The 22,133-nt window shown below is 42.0% G+C and overlaps 1 protein-coding gene across 3 annotated transcripts in view; it reads left to right on the top strand.

Annotated features, from left to right (window-relative positions):
• Nucleotides 1–22,133, top strand: part of ELMO1 (engulfment and cell motility 1) — a 522,734-nt gene that overhangs the window by 244,387 nt on the left and 256,214 nt on the right. The gene's annotated exons all lie outside the window — the stretch shown is intronic.

Below are 22,133 nucleotides of genomic sequence, written 5' to 3'. Positions count from 1 at the left end.
ATATTGCGCAGCCCACGTAGTATGTTGTGCAGCCCACATAGTATATTGCCCAGTCCACATAGTGCATTGCGCAGCGCACGTTGTATATTGCGCAGCCACGTACTATATTGCGCAGCCCACATAGTATATTGCCCAGCCACGTAGTATATTGCCCAGCCACGTAGTATATTGCCCAGCCACATAGTATATTGCCCAGTGACGTAGTATATTGCCCAGTGACGTAGTATATTGCCCAGCCACGTAGTATATTGCCCAGCCGCGTAGTATATTGCCCAGCCACATAGTATATTGCCCAGTCACAATATTGCCCAGTCACGTAGTATATTGCCCAGTCACGTAGTATATTGCCCAGTCACGTAGTATATTGCCCAGCCACGTAGTATATTGCCCAGCCACATAGTATATTGTCCAGTCACCTAGTATATTGCCCAGTCACCTAGTATATTGCCCAGTCACGTAGTATATTGCCCAGCCACATAGTATACAGCACAGAGCCACGTAGTATACTGCCCAGTCACGTAGTATATTGGCCAGTGACGTAGTATGCACCATATCCCTGTTAAAAAAAAAAAAAAAGAATTAAGATAAAAAATAGTTACATACTCACCTTCTGGAGCCTCCCGATCAAAGCGTCCGGTTACCGATACTCCTCGCGCGCTCCGGTCTGAAGATTGCATTGCGGTCTCGCGAGATGATGACGTAGCGGTCTTGCGAGACTGCACGTCATCATCTTGCGAGACCGCACTGCATGCAGCGGTCACCGGGGCATCGTGAGGAGCATCGGTAACCGGCCACTTCGATCCGGGGGGCCACCGGAGGGTGAGTATGTAACTATTTTTTATTTTTTTATTATTTTTAACATTAGATATTTTTACTATTCATGCTACATAGGCAGCATGAATAGTAAAAAGTTGGTCACACAGGGTTAATAGCAGCGTTAACCGAGTGCGTTACACCGCGGTCAACGCTGCCATTAACCCTGTGTGAGCGCTGACCGGAGGGGAGTACGGAGCGGGCTCTGTGACCGGAGGGGAGTACGGAGCGGGCGCTGTGACCGGAGGGGAGTACGGAGCCGGTACTGTGACCGGAGGGGAGTACGGAGCGGGCGCTGTGACCGGAGGGGAGTACGGAGCGGGCGCTGTGACCGGAGGGGAGTACGGAGCGGGCGCTGTGACCGGAGGGGAGCACGGAGCGGGCACTGACTGCGGGGAGGAAGGAGCGGCCATTTTCTTCCAGACTGTGCCCATCACTGATTGGTCGAGGCTGTTTTGCCACGACCAATCAGCGACTTGGATTTCTATGACTGACAGAGGCCGCGACCAATGAATATCCGTGACAGACAGACAGACAGAAAGATGGAAGTGACCCTTAGACAATTATATAGTAATAATAGTGTATATATATATATATATATATATATATATATATATATATATATATATATATAGATATATATATACGCATTATGTATGTCTGTGTGTGTATGTATATGTATGTGTGTGTGTATATATATATATATATATATACATACATACATACATACATACATTCATTCATTCATTCATTCATTCATTATATATGTATGTATATATACAGCTCTGGCAAAAATTAAGAGACCACTGCAAATTTTTCAGTTTGTCTGATTTTTCTCTTTATAGGTATATTTTTAAGTAAAATGTAAATTGTTCTATTATTCTATAAACTACTGACAACATGTCTCCGAATTTCCCAGCAATAATTTTTGTATTATTTTTTCTGACAAAGAAAAATGGTCAAAATAACAAAAAATGCATTGCTTTCAGACCTCAAATAATGTAAAGAAAACAAGTTCATAATCACTTAGAAACAACAATACTAATGTTTTAACTCAGGAAGAGTTCAGAAATTAATATTTTTTGGAATAACCTTGATTTTTAATCACAGCTTTCATGCGTCTTGGCATGCTTTCCACCAGTCTTTCACCACTCCTTGTACAAAAATGTAAGCAGTTCTTCTTTGTTTGATGGCTTGTGACTATCCATCTTCCTCTTGATTACATTCCAGAGGTTTTTAATGGGGTTCGGTTTTGGAGATTGGGCTGGCCATGACAGGGATTTGATGTGGTGGTCCTTCATCCACACCTTGATTGACCTAGCTGTGTGACATGGCGCATTGTCCTGCTCGAAAAACCAGTCCTCAGGGTTGGGGAACATTGCCTGAGCAAAAGGATTCAACTGTTTTTCGGCGCCGAGATCTCGATCTGCGCATGCGCCGCCTCACGGCGGCCATTTTCCCAGAGTCCACCGCCGCCGCACAGGAAACCATGAAAGAACTTGCGGGGGGCTCTGGCCTTTCACAAAATGTCAGCAGAGCCCCCCGCAGCATTGGGGACACAGCGCAGCACCGCCACCAGGACACAGCGCAGCACCGCCACCGGGACACCCGCAGCAGCACTCCGATAAGGTATATCTGCAATATAAGACGCGCCCCCATTTTAAGTGCGTCTTATAATCCAAAAATTGCGGTATGTGTGTGTGTGTATAATATATATATATATATTTTTTTTTTTATATATATTTTATATATTTTATATATTTTAAAAATTGCAAAAAGAATAATGGGCGTGTGTACAGTTGAAAAAAGAAGTTTACATGCACTATATAAAAAGACACATATTCATCTTTTTATCAATATCTGACATGAAATCGGAATAAACCTTTCCCGTTTTAGGTCGATTAGGATTACAATAATTATTAGTATTTGCCAAATGCTAGAATAATGAGAGAGAGAATGTTTTAAGGCATTTTTATTACTTACTGCAAAGTTAAAAGTTTACATACATTTCATTAGTATTTGGTACCATTGCCCTTAAACTGAATGACTTGGGTCACACGTTTGGGACATCCTTCCGCAAGCTTCTCATAATAATTGGTCGGAATTTGGGCCCATTCTTCCTGACAAAACTGGTGTAACTGATCCAGGTTTGTAGGTCGTCTTGGTCACACCTGCTTTTTCAGCTTTGCCCATAAATGTTCAATAGGATTGAGATCAGGGCTTTGTGATGGCCACTCCAAAACATTGACTTTGTTATCCTTAAGCCACTGTGTTACCATTTTGGCAGTACGATTCAGGTCATTGTCCATTTGGAAGACCCATTTGGGCCCAAGCTTTAAATTCCAGGTGATGTCTTCAGATGTTGCTTCAGTATTGCCACATAATCTTCTTTTCTCATGAAGCCATCTATTTTGTGACCAGTCCCTCCTGCTGCAATACAACCCCACAACATGATGCTGCCTCCCTGTGTTTTCACAGTTGAGATGGAGTCCCTAGGCTTCCAAGCTTTTCCCTTTTTCCTCCAAACGTAACGATGGTCATTATGCTCAAAAAGTTCAATTTTAGTTCCATCAGACTACAGGACATTTGCAGACATTAATATTTTATGTTTCTTTTGGAGTAATGGCTTCTTGCTGGCAAAGTTGCCTTTCAGTCCATGCTGATACAGTACACGCTTCACTGTGCATATTGACATAATCTTACCAGCTTTCGCCATCCTCTTCACAAGGTGTTTTGTTTTTTTTCTTGGGTTGATATGCACATGTCAGACCAAAGCACGCTCATCTCTGGGACACAAAACCAATCTCATTCCTGAGCGGTATGATGGCTGGACATTCCCATCTTGTTTATAATTGTTTGTACAGATGATCGAGGCATCTTTAGTTTTCTTGAACTTTGTACCCAAGGATGAGCCACAATTCCCTTCCTGATACAGGTGCTTCTCACAAAATTAGAATATCATCAAAAAGTTAATTTATTTCAGTTCTTCAATACAAAAAGTTAAACTCATATTTTATAGAGTCATTACAAACCGAGTGATCTAATTCAAGTTTTTTTATTTCTGTAAATGTTGATGATTATGGCTTACATTCAATGAAAACCCCAAAGTCATTATCTCAGTATATTAGAATACTTCATAACACCAACTTGAAAAATGAGAAGTTTGATTGAAAAATCAGAAGCTTCCAAACACATGACACCATCACATGGGCAGTCCAGAATTGTTTAAAGGCATAGTAATCTTAGTGTATGTAAACTTTTGACTTTGCAGTAAGTAATACAAATGCCTTAAAACATTTGGCAAATATTAATAATTATGATAATCCTAATTGACCTGGAATGGGAAAGGATTATTCTGATTTCATCAGAGTCAATGTAAGGCGGTCATTTAGGAGCGCTGAGGAGGCAGGCCCAGGGATAAGGGAAGTGCCGGGAACCTCCTCAGCTCCAGCCGAAAACCTCCAAAGGAGGATAAACTTTATCCTGTGTCAGTGTCTCCTTTCAGCGCTCCTGTGACCGATTTCTACCTTTAACCCTATTCTGATTTCATGTCAGATATTGAGAAAAACAGGCATATGTGTCTTTTTATTATATGTATGTAAACTTCTGGTTTCAACTGTATATATGTATTCAGTTCTGCTCCATCAACACACACATCTCAGCCATATCATACAAATAAACACACACACACACAGCTCAGCTACAATAAAACACATATACTATACATTACCACATTTTTAAAGATCCATCCACAAAAGTGACTGAACAAAATATCTAACATGTCATTTATAGTACCTAGTCGGCATTTGCAGCACCATACTATTTTAGAGATGTTCAGGTCCTCGTAGTTTCTTCTCCAGTCTCCATTGATCAGATAATTTGGTGTGGGGAGCGTCCAGCCTGCAGCATACAGATGTTACAGCATAGTGGATGGGATTTCGAGAAATCCCATGGCCGCTATATGTCCAGCGAGGCCCGTAGCTCACCCGTGGAGACGGACATGCGGCGTTTCTTTCCAGACCGCGGCATGTCAATTTCATCCATAGAATGTATTGGACGCAGTGAATCCGCATGGTTCAGTGAACACATGCAGATTCACCTGTGTTCAATAGCTGGCAGCGCTTTGGATGCAGCGGACATGTCCTGCGTCCAAAGCGCTGCCACTTACTGAATGTGTACTCCTACCCTTAGGTTTCTTTAAATCCCTGTATTGTGCAACAACCTCCAGGCCTTGCAGTAGATCAGTGTTTTGGCTATGTTATTGCGACGCCCGCCAGGCCTGTGGGGTACTCGGCAACGCGTCTGTCGTTAAAGGGGAGGTCACGGTGGTGGCGACTCAGTCCGTGGCCCTAGGCACCCAAGTAAAAGGGATAGTCTTTAATGGAGTTGTGAAAATAATATAAGTTTGTGACACCACCTGTGGTACTCGGTCGGGGGTGACCGACGCTGCTTAAAGGGGTCCTCTGGGGGTGATGGTGCTGCAGCAAAGATGGTGTCGCTTCCCACAGATGAAGCGGGGTCCCCAGGCCTCCCGGTGTGTTTGGGCAAGGATGGTGTGGTGCTAGAAATAAACGGAGGACACACGTTTACAGTCTCTTTACCTGGTTTACTGATTGTAGTAAGCCACAGTTCAGGGTACCAGCAACAGGTGGTGATGTGGTCCAGCAGGCCTGGAGGCAATGGTGGATCCCTCTCTCAGGTGAGGTTTGTAAGCCTTCCTGCTCGCGCTCTTATGTGAGGTCCTTGCTGCCTGTGGCTCTCTTACAATGTCCTCGCTCTCCTGTCTTGGGACAGTACCCCGTATGGTGGGCAATGTAAACCTTTTTGCAGGGTCTCTATCACGATCCGGGCTCTCTGTGTACTGCTGCACCTTCGGGTGTGGGTGCGGACAGACGACATACAATCTTCAGTCCTTCCAGTTCTGCTGTGAGACGTGAAGTACGACACAGCCTCAGGCTCCCAGTGCCCGGTTTCTGCGCTTCAGCTCAGAGGGTGCCCGGTCACAGTTCCACTCCATGCTCCTTTCTTCTCCTTTGCTTCTCCCCTCAAGCGCTCACTATCACTGCAACCCTTCTTTGTCCTCTTCTGTCCTGGAGCTGCAGCACCACACGTGGCTGCACGGCCCTACTCTCTTCACACTCTCTCCTTCTCTCTCTGTCACCAACTGTCTAACTCCTTCTCCCGACCAGAATATATATATCAAGGGAAGCTCCCCTGAATCCGGGTTCAGAGCTCCCTCTTTTGGCTTGGATTCAGAATGTGTTGCATGTAGGTGCATTACCTGTTAAAGGGAATCCTCCTTGCCTCCAGGCATGATATCACCCTCCCCGAAGGGAAGGCAACAACACTGTAACAACCAGTTACCTGAGGTGTTACACTATCTGATAGCATGAAGATGTAGGGACAGAGAACCTGATTCCATCAATGTATCACTTAGTTTACTGGGAGCAGCAGTTGTGATAAAATTACAGTTTTCTCTGCTTCAGATGTAGTAGAGATTAGAATGCTGAATCTTTTGTCACCCTACCCACGCCACTTATTGGCAACGGTGTACCATGTATATTGACAGAAAATTTGTAGATGATTTGAGAGGTTAAACTGCTGTGATCACAGCTAGCAGACTCGGATGTAGCAACTAAGACATTTAGGTAGGTAGAGGCACCCTCAATCATTCTGTTTCCTTCCCGTCATGGCAATGGAGGGCTTAATGACTATCATGTTAGTACTGCAATGAAGCCTTCCAGGTCTTGTACGAGTCATCAAGCAATTGCACGTGCAGGTTCCCCATTGGAACTTAAATAGATGTAAAAAATAATTTGCATTTTAAAAAATAATTGAAAAAGGAAACGCAAATGAGCATAAGTCATTTGGTGCTCCCTGGCATGATGCTAATCTAAGTGTGCAGCTTCTGTACCCATGCAAACTGCAGTAGCCCTGCTGTTACGCAAAGCCATAAATTGGCCCGAGCAGCAATCTTGCCAATCCTAGTAGTTTGACATTTTATAAGCAGCTGTTAAGAATGAAAAAACATGTCAAATTGTCATTTTTGTTCATCCCTCTTCACAATAAACTACCGTATATACTCGAGTATAAGCTGAGATTTTCAGCCCAAATTTTTGGGCTGAAAGTGCCCCTCTCGGCTTATACTCAAGTCATGGTCGTCGGCGGGTGAGGGGGAGAGAGGACTGTCGCATACTCACCTGCTCCTGGCGCTCCTAACGCTGTCCCAGCCTGTCCCATGGTCTCCCGCGCTGCAGCTCTTCCTCTATTCAGCGGTCTCGTGGTACCGCTCATTAAAGTGATGAATATGGACTCCACTCCCATAGGGGTGGAGCCACATATTCATTACTGTAATGAGCGGTACCAGTGACCGCTCATTACAGGAAGAAGCTGCTGTACCATGGAACAGGCAGGGACAGCGTCAGGAGCGCCAGGAGCAGGTGAGTATTTCATATTCACCTGTCCGCGTTCCATCCGCCGGGCGCCGCTCCGTCTTCCCATCCTCTTGCTGTGACTGTGCAGAGGGCGCGATGACGTATTAGTGTGCGCGCCGCCCTCTGCCTGAACAGTCAGTGTGGAGAGACGGGACGCTGAGGAGCAGCGGGCAGCAAGAGAGGTGAGTATGTCATTTTTTTTTATTGCAGCAGCAGCATTATTACATGTGGCACAATGCTATATGGGGCATCTATGGGGCCATAATGAACTGCATGGAGCATTATATGGGGCATCTATGGGGCCATAACTGCATGGCGCATTATACGGGGCATCTATGGGGCCATAACTGCATGGAGCATTATATGGAGCATCTATAGGGCCATAAAGAACTGCATGGAGCATTATATGGAGCATCTATGGGGCCATAACTGCATGGAGCATTATATGGGGCATCTATGGGGCCATAACAGCATGGAGCATTATATGGATCATCTATGGGGCCATAAAGAACTGCATGGAGCATTATATGGGGCATCTTATGGGGCCATAAAGAACCGCATGGAGCATTATATAGGGCATATTTGTATATGGAGCATCTTATGGGGCCATAATAAACTGTATGGAGCATTATATGGTGCTCCTCATTCAATATGGATATTCAAAAACACTTAACCTACTGATGTCTCAATTAATTTTACTTTTATTGGTATCTATTTTTATTTTTGACATTTACCGATAGCTGCTGCATTTTCTGCCCTAGGCTTATACTCGAGTCAATAAGTTTTCCCAGTTATTTGTTGCAAAATTAGGGGGGGGTCTGCTTATACTCGGGTCCGCTTATACTCAAGTATATATGGTATATTAAAAGCGATCAAGTTTTATGTATTCAAAAATGGTACAATAGATAATGCGGCTTGTTATACAAAGAAAAACCCTTATACTGCTCAGTAAATTAAAAAATTAAAAAGTTATGGCTCTCAGAAAATTACGCATGTATAAAAAACATTTTTTAAGTGATTTTCTTGTGAAAAAGTAGTAAAATGTAAAAAAAAAGTTATATAAGTTGGATATCAGTGTAATCATACTGACCCGTGGTATAAAACAATATTATTATTTAGTATGTGTCAAAAATGATCTCAATGTGAATAAGTGCAGAGCAGGGCCGAGGCCCAACGCTATGGGAAGCTGTATAAACAGAATGCCCAGCTCAAAGGAAGGGAGAACACACAGTCACCTGGAGTGAGACTGAAAGAAATGAACCGAGTGTAAGCTGGCATACACACAGTGTGTAAGATCCTGTTCACATGGGCCATTAAACAAAACCTAAGATAGAACTTAAATGAACATATACCCTGCTGTAAGTAAGTAAAAATCAGTAGTGCCTACACTAAAACAACGTAGGGTACTTTGTAAACACTGTTTTTCATCAAAAAAGCATAAAACCTGATATCTCCAGGATGGAGCTGACCCACAGAGTGAAGTGAACACTGACTGATTGATAGCATGTGAAGACTTGCAAGTTTATGTGTTTCTGCATGGAGCGCTCCTTTTTGATGCTGAATAAATCAAGATGTTTTGAAAATATTATTTCCATTTCTTCACTATTTGTATCATTACCATATCTATCCATCCTGTGATTTCCAGAATTTTTGAATTTTCCTTCTTGACTTTAGAAGTTCACTGTTTAGTGTAGAATTGCATTATTGCCTACATTTTTTGTTATTATTATTATTATTATTATTATTTATTTATATAGCACCATTAATTCCATGGTGCTGTACATGAGAAGGGGTTACATACAAATACAAATATCACTTACAGTAAACAAACTAACAATGACAGACTGATACAGAGGGGAGATGACCCTGCCCTTGCGGGCTTACATTCTACAGGATGGTGGGGAAGGAGACAGTAGGTTGAGGGTTGCAGTAGCTCCGATGGTGTTGAGGTGGCCGTGTGGTCATTACAGGTTGTAAGCTTCTTTTAAGAGGTTTTATGCAGAACTTTGTAATTTAACATACTTTAAATGCTGTAAAAAATGTTATTAGGGGTAGATTAAAAAAAAAAAAAAATAGAAATAATAAAGGATGTTGTATGGAAATGCTAGGAATTGCGGTCATAGGAAAGGCAAGCAGTGTGATTTATGTGGCTGCCAGGGTCCGTAAGTCCAGCAATTTTTACATGTGGTCACTGTCTGGAAGGCTCCCATCATGTGAGGCCCTATGAAACGTCCATTACATAAAAGCACTAGCCTTGTATTGTAGGACGGAGTGGCCTTTCTGTGCTTTTGTTTGACTTTTCACCTGTCCCCAAGATTCCAGATTCCAGTAGTACATTCTTCCAGGCTCAACTCCATTTGACTTGTCACAAAAAAAAAATGCCATTATAAGAAAATCAAAGTGAAGAAACGATTAACTGCCAACTGGTAGAAAGTGGCACCAGTCATTTTGGCTGAAGGCGATGTGATTTCTTATTTTGTCTGGTTTTAGTCGATAAAGAATTTGTTCACAACATAATCGTCATTTTTCAAAATCTTCAGAATGTTTGAACCATCCCATTGTGTCATGAAAGATGACAAAAGTCAGAAATGGACACAGGATAATCTTTTTTTTAAACATCTGTTCTATTCCCAGTGCTACCACCCTGAGGCGTGCCGGATGCATCATGGATTATGGTACTTGATTTGCACACAGTGTCCTTTTTATGTCCTCAAATTGAGCTCCCCTTCTCTGTACTTCTGCTGAGAAATCTGGGTATATGGATTCAATAGAACAGTTTATGGACAAAGCTTGATGGTCCCTTGATTTTCGCAGAATACTTTCCCTGTCCCTGCACCTGGTGGTCCCAGATGAGTTGGCACTCTTTGGGCATGTTCTTTAGCAAAGAAGGGGGATAGATCATCTTTGCCAAATTTTTCCAGCAGCCAGGCTTCAAAATATACACTGGGTCCAGACCTTCCGCCTTCTCTAGTACCCCTTCTATGCATAGGTTATTTAATCTTACCCTGTGTTCCAGATCATCCGCTTTGTTATGAAGCATATTGATGTTTTGCTTTTTTATTTTAAGGTCTTTCTGCATGCATGGTACTTGGTCCTCCACTGCGCCCACTCTCCTCTTCCTCCATTCTTCCATTAGATTTTGTGCATATCATGCCTAATGCGGCTAATATCTTCCTTAAGTTCTCCAACTTGCATGCTAAGGATATCCAGGACAGAGCTGCAGCCATGATTTGCTGAGTATGCATCTCTAAGGGCTGGTTCTTTCTTCTCTGCCAGTACATTGTTTGGGCCTGTTGTTTTTTGTGCTCTCGGGCTCTGTCACGGCGTCTCTCAACTGCAGCTGGGGGAGGGACAGCATTTAAGCTGTATGATGCCCCCTCGTTACTTTCCCTAGCCACCCTTCCCTCCGGTACTTTGCAGCGTGAATGTCCCTGTGAGGGGGGCAAAGGAATTCTCAATCACCCTCACAAATTGCTCCAGCTTAGCTGTAGCTGTCTGTCACCTGTTCTCTGGCTATCTCGATCTCTCGCCTTCTGAATCTAGCTGTGGGTCTTCTGCGGTCTCGAATTTCACCTTCAACTACTCCCTCTGTTCCAGGCCACTTCTCACACAGCAGAAACCGATTAGGGGTTTAGACAGGGGTCGGATAAAGGTAATATACCAGGATACTGAGTGGGAGAGTAGCTCCATGCCTCTGTTCTACACAGCCATCAGGAAATGCCCCCTTGACTTTGAATACCTTTAACTTAATCTACACTATCGGTAGTGCAGAACATGTAGCTGCTTTGTGCTAACATTTCACTTATCCCCTTACTCCAAGAAAAAGCGGGAAATTGGGGTTGAAAGGCGATCCTCATGATTGACAATTTGGACTAGCGCCGTGCCACAGGTCTGAACTGTGTCCTGTCCGATGCCGCTCATAGAGGTAGATATGTCTCTGCAGCATTAGAGGGGTCCAGTGACGCTGAAGATGGCCAGATCCCGATGCCCGCCGTTCTCCAGAGCAGCGCTTGCAAGTTATATGGCAAATAGCTTACGAGTGTTGCGCTCCTTGCCCAGAAAACCAGCCAGCTCTGAAACACTGCAGAAGTACCTTAGGCAACCAGCTGTAAATAATATAAATAAAAATCCCTCCATTCTTGAGAACAAATAGGATTTTTGGAGTTACGTTGCAAAGTTTCTGGCTTTTACAAAAATATTTAGAATTGAGAGTCCTCAGTGGTTGATACCTTTTAATGGCTTTAACTGAAAAGATGGTAACAAAATGCAAGCTTTCGAGACTACTCAGGCCTCTTCATCTGGCATAGAAAGAAATTCTGGAGAATCACATATTTATGCACAACACATCACAGAAAAAAAAAACATGGATAAGACAGGTGACATGAAGCAGAATTACCATGAGTGATAAACAGTTATGTCCATAAATATTGGACCAGTTCTTAGAAAAGGAATGTTTTATTGTCCTCTGATTGGGGTCTGGTTCTGTTGTGATGACCCCACATAGTCTGAAGGGCAAATTCCTTAGTTCCTTGGTTGAGGTAAAAAGACATTAAATCCATGCGACACATTCATTCCTGCACTAAGACTGTCAAAGGTCGTCATCAGTTTATATTCCCATATTCTTCTGTCTCTGAGATTTGAAGTTACCTTTTAATACAATAATATTATGATTAGGGAGACAAAAATATATTGCCACAGGTAGATCCATTCTTTTTTCTCTTATTGTGTGGCGGTGAGAATTCATCCTTGTCCTCAGTTTTTGCCCTGTCTCCCCCACATACAGACCCCCAGTTGGACATTTAGTACAAATAATTAAGTACACCACATTAGAAGTGACGCAGCTGAAAGTACCTGGTATCTTGTAGTCCTGATGTGAATTGGGGATCTTTATCTTGTCTGTGATCATTATAAATGGACAGGTTTTACATTTTTTCTGATTGCAAGGAAAGGTACCTGCAGCTGTTGGAAAGGAAAGGGAGCATCATTGACAAAAGCTCCTTGTCCTCTCCAACAGCAGCAGGAACCTTTCCTTGCAATCAGAAAAAATGTAAAACCTGTACATTTAGGCTAGTTTCACACTAGCGTTTGCATGAGCTGCGGAGGGCTGCAGACTTCCTCCGTGAAGCCCCACCCTCGGCCGCACCTCCGCCTCTAGCTCCGCCTACTTCTGCATGCGGCTGGCTTGCAGCCTGTGTACCTATCTTTAACATTAGGTACGCAGGTCGTGCTGCAGTATGCGGATGCTTCAAAACGACGCATGCGGAAGCATCCGCATACTGCAGCACGACCTGCGTACCTAATGTTAAAGATAGGTACACAGGCCGCAAGCCGGCCACATGCAGAAGTAGGCGGAGCTAGAGGCGGAGGTGCGGCCGAGGGCGGGGCTTCACAGAGGAAGTCTGCAGCCCTCCGCAGGTCATGCAAACGCTAGTGTGAAACTAGCCTTATAATGACCACAGACAAGATAAAGATCCCCAATTCACATCAGGACTAAAAGATACCAGGTACTTTCAGCTGCGTCACTTCTAATGTGGTGTACTTAATTATTTGTACTAAATGTCCAACTGGGGGTCTATATGTGGGGGAGACAGGGCAGAAACTGAGGACAAGGATGAATTCTCACTGCCATGCAATAAGAGAAAATAGAATGGATCTACCTGTGGCAATATATTTTTGTCTCCCTAATCATAACATTATGGACATGAAATTACTTGTATAAAAAAGGTAACTTCAAATCTCAGGGACAGAAGAATATGGGAATATAAACTGATGACGACCTTTGACAGTCTTAGTGCAGGAATGAATGTGTCACATGGATTTATGTCTTTTTACATCAACTAAGGAATTTGCCCTTCAGACCATGTGTGGTCATCACAACAGAACGAGACCCCAATCAGATGACAATAAAACATTCCTTATCTAAGAACTGGTCCAATATTTATGGACATAACTGTTTATCACTCATGGCAATTCTGTTCCTTGTCACCTGTCTTATCCATGGTTTTTTTTTTTTCTGTGATGTGTTGTGCATAAATATGTGATTCTCCAGAATTTGTATTAGTCTTTGCCTGATGAAGAGACCTGAGTAGTCTCGAAAGCTTGCAATTTGTTACCATCTTTTCAGTTAGCCATTAAAAGGTATCAACCACTGAGGACTCTCAATTCTAAATATTTTTTTATCTACTGGCTAACACGGTATCAAGATATATATCTTTCCTGGCTACAAGTACTTCCAATTTTATTCATTGACAACAATGAAACATCCCCATTAAAATTATTTTAGATTAGAACTTCCCTTTAACGTATAACCTTAACTAAGTTATTAAATACAGGGAAAATGAATTACGGTAAATGTTTTCTCTTGATAAAGTGACTTAACAACAGTTAGGAATGTAAAACACCAGGGGGCAGCAAACACACACTTTTTTTTTTTTACCTAAATCTACATTTGCAGAAATATATTGTTAGGTACCGTAATCGTTTTTAAACAGAATGCAGTTTAAGAAAGATTTCACAGTTGTATTTAATGGTTGTTCTATATGCTCTAAAAACAGAGATTGTTTTTTTCTTATCTATATTTTTTCATAATGTAATCCATTTCTTTGGCAGTTTCTAACATGAATCATTGTATGTGCTGTAGCTATATACCTTTTGGTAAATTTATAATGTTTAGTGTTTATTTTATTCTATAAAAAATAGTTTGTATGGAAGAGGGTTTATTTTAACTGAGTTACTATTTTCCCTAACCTTTTTGCCACATTAAATGGCTTTTAGCTTGGACTGCAATACAATTCTTCTAGTCTGTTAGTGTAAAATATGGCGAATAAATATTGAAAACCATTGACACCTTGTGACTGTGACGGGTGGGCCACTGTTTGTGTGATCCTGTTTGTTAGGTGTCATTGTGGCTAGGGGGTGAATAGGCTAGGATATGAGTTACCTCTGATCCTGGCGGTTACCTGTGCATGCCTGAATAATAATAATAATATAGAAATGATTGCGTATAACATAATTAGTGCGCCTTGTTATGGCTTTGTTTTTCTCCTCTTTGATTTCACATGGTTCAGAAAATTTGTGTGATTTAAGGCTGTTTTTCTAATAATGATCAATTGAAAATCTGAAATACTCGAAAACGTAAATTTCACTTTCTCCTCTTAATTATTCACTGTGCTATTGATTCTGCCATTGGGAGCCTGCACAGGTCAGACTCTTTAATCTATGTGTCTCTGGGGTCCGGGCTATCTGCTTAACATTCTTCATGTGGTCTTAGAGGCCAATAACCTAAGTAGTTACCGTACCGGTACGTCAAGCTGTATAGATGAGCTTGTAACTGCTCTAGTGAATCTTGGCAGGACATGGGCTGGTTGGAGAAATATTGATTTCTGGGTGACATCCCAATGAATACTAATGACCCTCATATTTCATTGATGACAAAAAAAAATAACAGCTTTATCATAAACCAATATCATGTGATCTTTGTAAACTTCCCACTTTGGTAATATAGATCTGTTATTGCATGCTATACACTTTATAGAAAAAGTTATTACTCTCAGCCTTGACATTTTTTTTACTAGACCTTCTGCTCCCAAAATAATACACAGTGTAATATGTATTTCAATAAGTGGATCTCTCCATGTGTGTAGATTCAGCTGAATGGTGGTGTAAAGTTGGAATTCGGAAAGCTCATAAATCTACACAAGATGTAATGTTAAAGGGTCTCTGTCAGTACAAAATGTCTGTTCAAACCAAGTACAAGAACTCGGGGCAGGATGGTGGGACAAAACATTTAGGTGCACATTCCTATCTACTTCTTTTCCCTCTATCCTCACCGCCCCCTTCTTTGATTGACAGCTCTAGCTTCATAGAGGCAAAGATATATGGAAACCACATAAGTGGTAAAGTGCGCGTAAATGTTTGGCCACGGCACAATGCACCAAGCGCCTGTAATTGGTTTGAACGGTCATTCTGTGCTGACAGAGTCCCTTTAAGCGTTATCCAAAGCATTTTAGACAGAAGAATTATGTCCTGTGAAGAATCCTATGAAGCTTCAGCTTCTCAAGTAAATTGAAGTTGATCATAAGATTATGGTAATATGATTTCCTTTTATATTAGCGGAAAGTGATTAATTAAAACGAAAGAGGGTTTGGTATCTGGGACAAATGATATCTAACGTATTGGCAAAACCACCTGCCTTTACAGCAGATAATGGCTGCTAAACCAAAGCAATGGTAATTTTCTGAGTGACTGCATGGAGACAGTCATACTTTAAGAGTAACTGTTCTTTCACAAAACTTTTAATATGCCAGAAGTTTGGATCAATGGGGTCTGGGTGCTGAGATCCCTACTAATGGCTGAAACAAAGGTGCTGACACAAATATCCGCTGCTGTTCTTGAAGGCAGGATTAAAGGGAACCCGTTTTTCGATTTATGCTGTGCAAACTGTGGGCAGAATGAATCACAAACTGGCTGCGCAATGGCAGCTAGGTACGTTTTACTATGAACGCTACTTTGAAAACTCAGCTATGGACGATAGGGAGAAATCTGACTAGTCCCTGCAGTCCTTGGCCGGATACTCTGGCCCCAGTACCCATGACTGGGAGAACTCTCCCTAGTTGGTAAGTAGGAATGAATATTGGTCAAATAGCTTATCACAGTCACTCCATTTAAAGCTGTAAATAGTCACCTCATCCAGAGAAATAAAAATTGCCCATGTTGAGAAGGAGCGAAAACTGTGAATAAGCATGGTGCCTGCTGGGAATTGTAGTTTTAGCATATAATAATAATAGGATTTCCCTTCAGCTGGATGCACACAGAGAGGCTGAAAGAAAAGTGATTAAAAAAGACACAAATGTACAAGAATGAAACTTTGTTGGCCTAGTACAGTCTTATTAATAATCCTCTGCCGATATTGAGTTTTGTTAAAAAAAAAAAATATTGCCCTTTTGGGAATAAGGTAGAACATCAAAACGGGTAGAACAGGTCCTCGTATAAATGTATGAAACACCAAAATAAATCAGACCTAAAAAATAGCTTTTATTCGTGTATTCCTCTAGAAAGCTCCAAACTTTATAAAAACAATTTGGTGAGAGGATCAGACATAGTTTTGTAGGAGTACACAGAAGTCATAAACCAGGTAAAATATTACATTAAGTACAAAAAAGGTGTGTATCTAGGGAATAGAACTGATCCTTCATTTCCCTACCTGGCAGCAGAGGTTGGCACCCTATGGGAAAACTAATTGACACCCCCGCTCCATGGAGACTAAACCTGTCTGACCCTGAAGGGAATCCCTCACCAGCCCATCACCAACACCCATAAAGCGCTTAAGTGCTTATCGATTAAAGAACCTGACAATAACCTGGTTAATCAGTGAGTGCTGAAAAAGTACACAAGTTATAATAAAGTGCTCGCTACCTACACTGAGTAATCAAGTTTACTGAATACCAGTGAATATGATTGGTTAAACCCCTCACTGAACACATTTACAATCTCATTAAGAGATGTATTTGATGTATTTTTAACTAAAACAAGACTCTAAAAGTAAAGTATCATTTAATTGGATGCTTCCAAAAAATATATGAATAGACACAGAAATAACCTTAATTATAGTGAAAAGTTATCTGAATGTAAGTTTAAATGGAAAGTGTTATGTACCTAAACACTATTAACCTGCAGATACAGGGTTAATCTGCAGGTAAATAACATTACAAATGCTGCCCGGCTGCTTTCCTGAAAGTGCAGTACGAGGAGAAAATGAACTTTATTTTTCATGGGAGCAGCTAGCTTTCAGTCATAGAGGAGTACCCAAGGCTGCTCCATTCACCACTCAGTACACATTACTAGCGCCACAGATCTTTGACAGCTGTCTCTGCAGAGCATCTGTGCAGAGTGAGCTGCCAATAAGTGTCCGGGCATGCCTGCAGCCACCGATGTGAGTGGTGACTGAAGACGCTCTATGCATGCCTGAATAACTGAAAGCCGGTAGCTTCCTTAAGGAAGAAAGTTCATATTCTCCTGGTAGCCAAGCTTTCATTAAGATGGCCGACCAGCATTATAACGATATTTACATGTGGATTAACCCTATAAACTGCAGGTTTATAACATTTGGGGACATAACCTGTTCCCTTTCTTCTTACTAGTATCATTGCTTTTTTAGAACTATATAAAGCTTTGTTACACAAATGTATATAAGAGAGGAGGTTTAAAAGACAATTTGTTTCGATTATTTTTAAAACCATTTTTATAACTATTCACCTTCACAAAAGATGGATATTATTTATCCTTTAGTGGTGGAAACACTGATGTGTGGACCTTAGAGACCTTCTCTTTGGTTTGTCAAATAAATGATGACATTCATTTGTTTTTTAGTGCAGACTATGGACATCTGTGGCTTGTGTGGCTTAGACCAGATGATTAATCCAGACGGATGATAAATTCTCATTTGGAGTAGTCACAGATCCATGCTGATTATATGTCCAGGAGCTCTTCAGGCAGATGTAATCAGATGCATGCATGGCATAATATAGGAACAGTTACATATAATCTGTTCTTACAGAAACGAGAACATATTTCTTCATTTTATAGTATACTGTGCATTATCCTATATGAGGGCATGCTATTACTGTATTCTTTAAGGGTCTTTCATGCATCTGCTACCGTACGTGAGCTATCCATTTTTTTAAATGGACAGCATACTGACATTGGTGAGGATTTATCATGCTTAAAGTGTAACCATCTGTCACAGGGTTACCGCAACAGTGTGGTGCCAGAAGACCAAAGTGTCTGATTGCTCCTACTCCGGCGCTGACAAGAATCACTTCTCCTTCATTTTAATTATGTTTATTCCTTCTGGCCGAACAGGGTTTAACCAGCCATGTTGGAAATCTCTGTGCTCGCAGCTGAGCTCAGTTAGTCACTCCTTTCCCCTTTATAATCTGGTCTCTGTTGCAAATCTTTGACAGAGTTAGCATTTGCTGCATGGCTTCTGGAGGAAGAGATCTTCGTATGAGAAGGAGAGTTGGAGGAGTTATAGGTGACTGGTGCTTGGTTTGTATGTGTGGTAATTCCCTATCCTTCTCTATTTTGGTTTATTCCCCTATCTCCACTCCCCAGTGCATTCCTTTGTTATATGTGACTGAATATTTTGAATGCCTGGCATTTTCTGTTAACCCTTGTTTGTGTTGCCTTTTTTGTCGGGTTGGTGTACTACGGTGCACAGTAGCGTTCCTCTTCCCTGGGTGGGGGAAAAGAACAGCCGGAGGACTGACTCAGGAGATAAGGCAAGGGTGGAGGCCCCGGCATCTACACCTTCAGAAGTATCCCGCGAGTAGGGCGAGCTAGGGTGCCCCCTAGTGTTAGTGACAGGAGCCCCGGGTCACCCGACAGCTGTTGTGACACCATCCTTTCAATTTTTATTTCATAAATCAATAGTGCACATGGAAATAAAACATTTTGTAATATATCTTATAAAATAAATTGTCTTTCTTAGCCAGGGCTATCATTCATTCTCAACATTCTGAATTCCTGTGTAAAATCTGTATTCAGTGAAGATAGATTGTTACATTACTTAGATAGGAGGTGGCAGCTGCTACTGATAAGATTCTAGTAGATGGAAGGGTGGAGAAGGAGTCAGGCAGGGGTCTTGCTGCTGTACAAGGTGCCATGGTTCAAACTAATGTGAAACTGCCAAAAGTCTCAAGTATTGATATCAATTTTCTGACCTAAAAGCTTTGATGAATCAACCATACAGTGTTTTTCCTGCTACATTTCTTAGTATGCTTTCTATGGTTATAGTATGTTTCGCCCCCAGCAGTTTGCCCTCAGCAGTTCGCACCCAGCAGTTCGCCCCGGGTACATTTCACCCACGCACATTTCGTCCCCAGCATTTGTCCCCCACAATGATACTTACCTGTTGCAGCTGCAGCTCCCTGGCTCACGGAGTGCAGTCTAGCAGTTCCCCATGTCAGATGGAAACAGTTGATTTAACATGTCACAAAAGTGCAGCACTCTGTACAGTACTTTTGTGACATGTGGATTGATGACGGACGGGAATTCATGAACCACAAGGACAAAATGTCGAAACATCCAAACACAAAATTCTGGGGGCAAAACAGGGTACAAGGGCGAAATGTACCCGGGGGCGAACTGCTGGGGGCGAAACATCCAAATCCCGTTTTCTACAGGCATCCACAACATTTACAATAGCATCCTGCCTTGTTTATTGTGTTTTTGTTGAGAAAACTTTGCTATAGTCTTTTAATTCAAAAGAACCTGTCACCTGATTCATGCTGCCCAAACTGCAAGCAGCATGAATAGTAGCATGGCTACACAATTACAGCCAGGTAATATTTCTCTGAAGCAACCCAGCATGTAAAAAAAAAATACACCTTGAAGATTCTACTTCTTTCCAGGTGATTTGACAGGTCTCTCTTGTAGGGACAAACCTGTCAAATCACCTAGAGCAGCCCTGAGAGACGTCGGCTGGTTTCGGAGCTGGACAATTCTCATCTCTGGCTATAATACCCCAGAGAAAGATACAGCTCTGGCAAAAATTAAGAGACCACTGTAAAATGTTCAGTTTGTCTGATTTTTCTCTTCATAGGTATATTTTTGAGTAAAATATACATTTTTCATTTATTCTATAAACTACTGACAACATGTCTACGAATTTCCAAGCAATACATTTTGTATTTTTTTTTTCTGAAAGGAGAAGTGGTCAAAATTAAAAAAACAAAAAACAGTTCTTTCAGACCTCAAATAATGCAAATAAAACAAGTTCATAATCATTTAGAAACAACAATACTAATGTTTTAACTCAGGAAGAGTTCAGAAATCAATATTTTGTGTAATAACCATGATTTTTAATCACAGCTTTTATGCATTTCTTGGCATGCTTTCCACCAGTCTTTCACCCTGCTCCTGGCGCAAAAAAATGTAAGCAGGTCTTCTTTGTTTGATCGCTTGTGACTATTCATCATCCTCTTGATTACATTCCAGAGGTTTTCAATGGAGTTCAGGTCTGGAGATTGGGCTGCCCATGGCAGGGTTTTGATGTGGTCGTTTCTTAATTTTTGCCAGAGCTGTATACCTGACTGCAAACAAATCTGCTGTCTGAGCAGCATCATGAAACAGTTGACAGGTTGTCTTTAATATTCCTTTCCCTTTGAAAAAAAATCCGTTTTTTTACTTCCTTTTTTCTGTGTACTGCATATTGCCAATGCAGTTTTCCAGAAGTTGGATCAAACCTTTCAAATGCTCTGTGGACCTGAGTTTTCATTAGTTCATACCATCTTTGCTTGAAGTGTTAAAGGGCACCTGTCAGCAGGATTGTGCTGAGTAACCTACAGACAGTGTCAGGTTGGCGCCGTTATACTGATTAAAATGATACCTGGGTTGATGAAATCCGTCTTGTGGTTGTTGTTTAATCTTTATTTTCAGTTTTGAGCTAATGATATGCTCGTGTTTCGGGGCGGCCTCTGGGGGTCTTCATGTGGTGCTCTGAGTAGGTATTCATAATGCAGACTGCTGACAGGTCACTGTCCCAAGGATATCTGAAAACTAAAAATAAAGATTAAACAGCAACCACAAGACAGATTTCATCAACCAAGGTATCATTTTAATCAGTATAACGGCACCGACCTGACACTGTCTGTAGGTTACTGTGCCCAATCCTACTGACAGGTTCACTTTAAACAATGTGTAAAAATGAATCATTAGTGATACATTGGGACATGGCTTTCAGGAGAGGTTTAAAATGTAATATTGACACCAATATGTCAAATTAAAGGTCTTTTTAGTACATTTTTATTAAACTCACATCAACTGATGTGTTTCATTTAATAAGCATTCAAGTTTATACAGCTTGGAGTTAGAAAATCTGCAGAAAAATTATATTATATTATATTATAAAATTATATTATACTAGATGGTGGCCCGATTCTAACGCATCGGGTATTCTAGAATATGTATGCGTAGTGTATAGCACAGCCCACGTAGTATATTGCGCAGCCACGCAGTACATTGCGCAGCCCACGCAGTACATTGCGCAGCCCACGCAGTACATTGCACAGCCCACGCAGTACATTGGGCTGCCCACGCAGTACATTGCACAGCCCACGCAGTACATTGCGCAGCCCACGCAGTACATTGCGCAGCCCACGCAGTACATTGCGCAGCCCACGCAGTACATTGCGCAGCCCACGCAGTACATTGCGCAGCCCACGCAGTACATTGCGCAGCCCACGCAGTACATTGCGTAGCCCACGCAGTACATTGGGCTGCCCACGCAGTACATTGCGCAGCCCACGCTGTACATTGCGCAGCCAGCGCAGTACATTGCGCAGCCAACGCAGTACATTGCGCAGCCCATGCAGTACATTGCGCAGCCCACGCAGTACATTGCGCAGCCCACGTAGTACATTGTGCAGCCCACTTAGTACATTGCGCAGCCCAGTTAGTACATTGCGCAGCCCACGTAGTACATTGCGCAGCCCACGTAGTATATTGCGCAGCCCACGTAGTATATTGCGCAGCCCACGTAGTATATTGCGCAGCCCACGTAGTATATTACGCAGCCCACGTTGTATATTGCGCAGCCTACGTTGTATATTGCGCAGTCCACGTTGCATAGTCACGTAGTATATTGCCCAGCCACGTAGTATATAGCACAGCCCATGTAGTATATTGCCCAGCCCATGTAGTATATTGCCCAGCCACGTAGTATATTGCACAGCCCATGTATTATATTGCCCAGCCACGTAGTATATTGCCCAGCCCACGTAGTATATTGCCCAGCCACGTAGTATATAGCACAGCCCATGTAGTATATTGCACAGCCCATGTAGTATATTGCCCAGCCACGTAGTATATTGCCCAGCGCATGTAGTA

Source organism: Ranitomeya variabilis, chromosome 6 (assembly GCF_051348905.1).
Source record: "Ranitomeya variabilis isolate aRanVar5 chromosome 6, aRanVar5.hap1, whole genome shotgun sequence".
Taxonomy (NCBI): domain Eukaryota; kingdom Metazoa; phylum Chordata; class Amphibia; order Anura; family Dendrobatidae; genus Ranitomeya; species Ranitomeya variabilis.
This window is presented reverse-complemented; position numbering and strand designations above follow the sequence as displayed.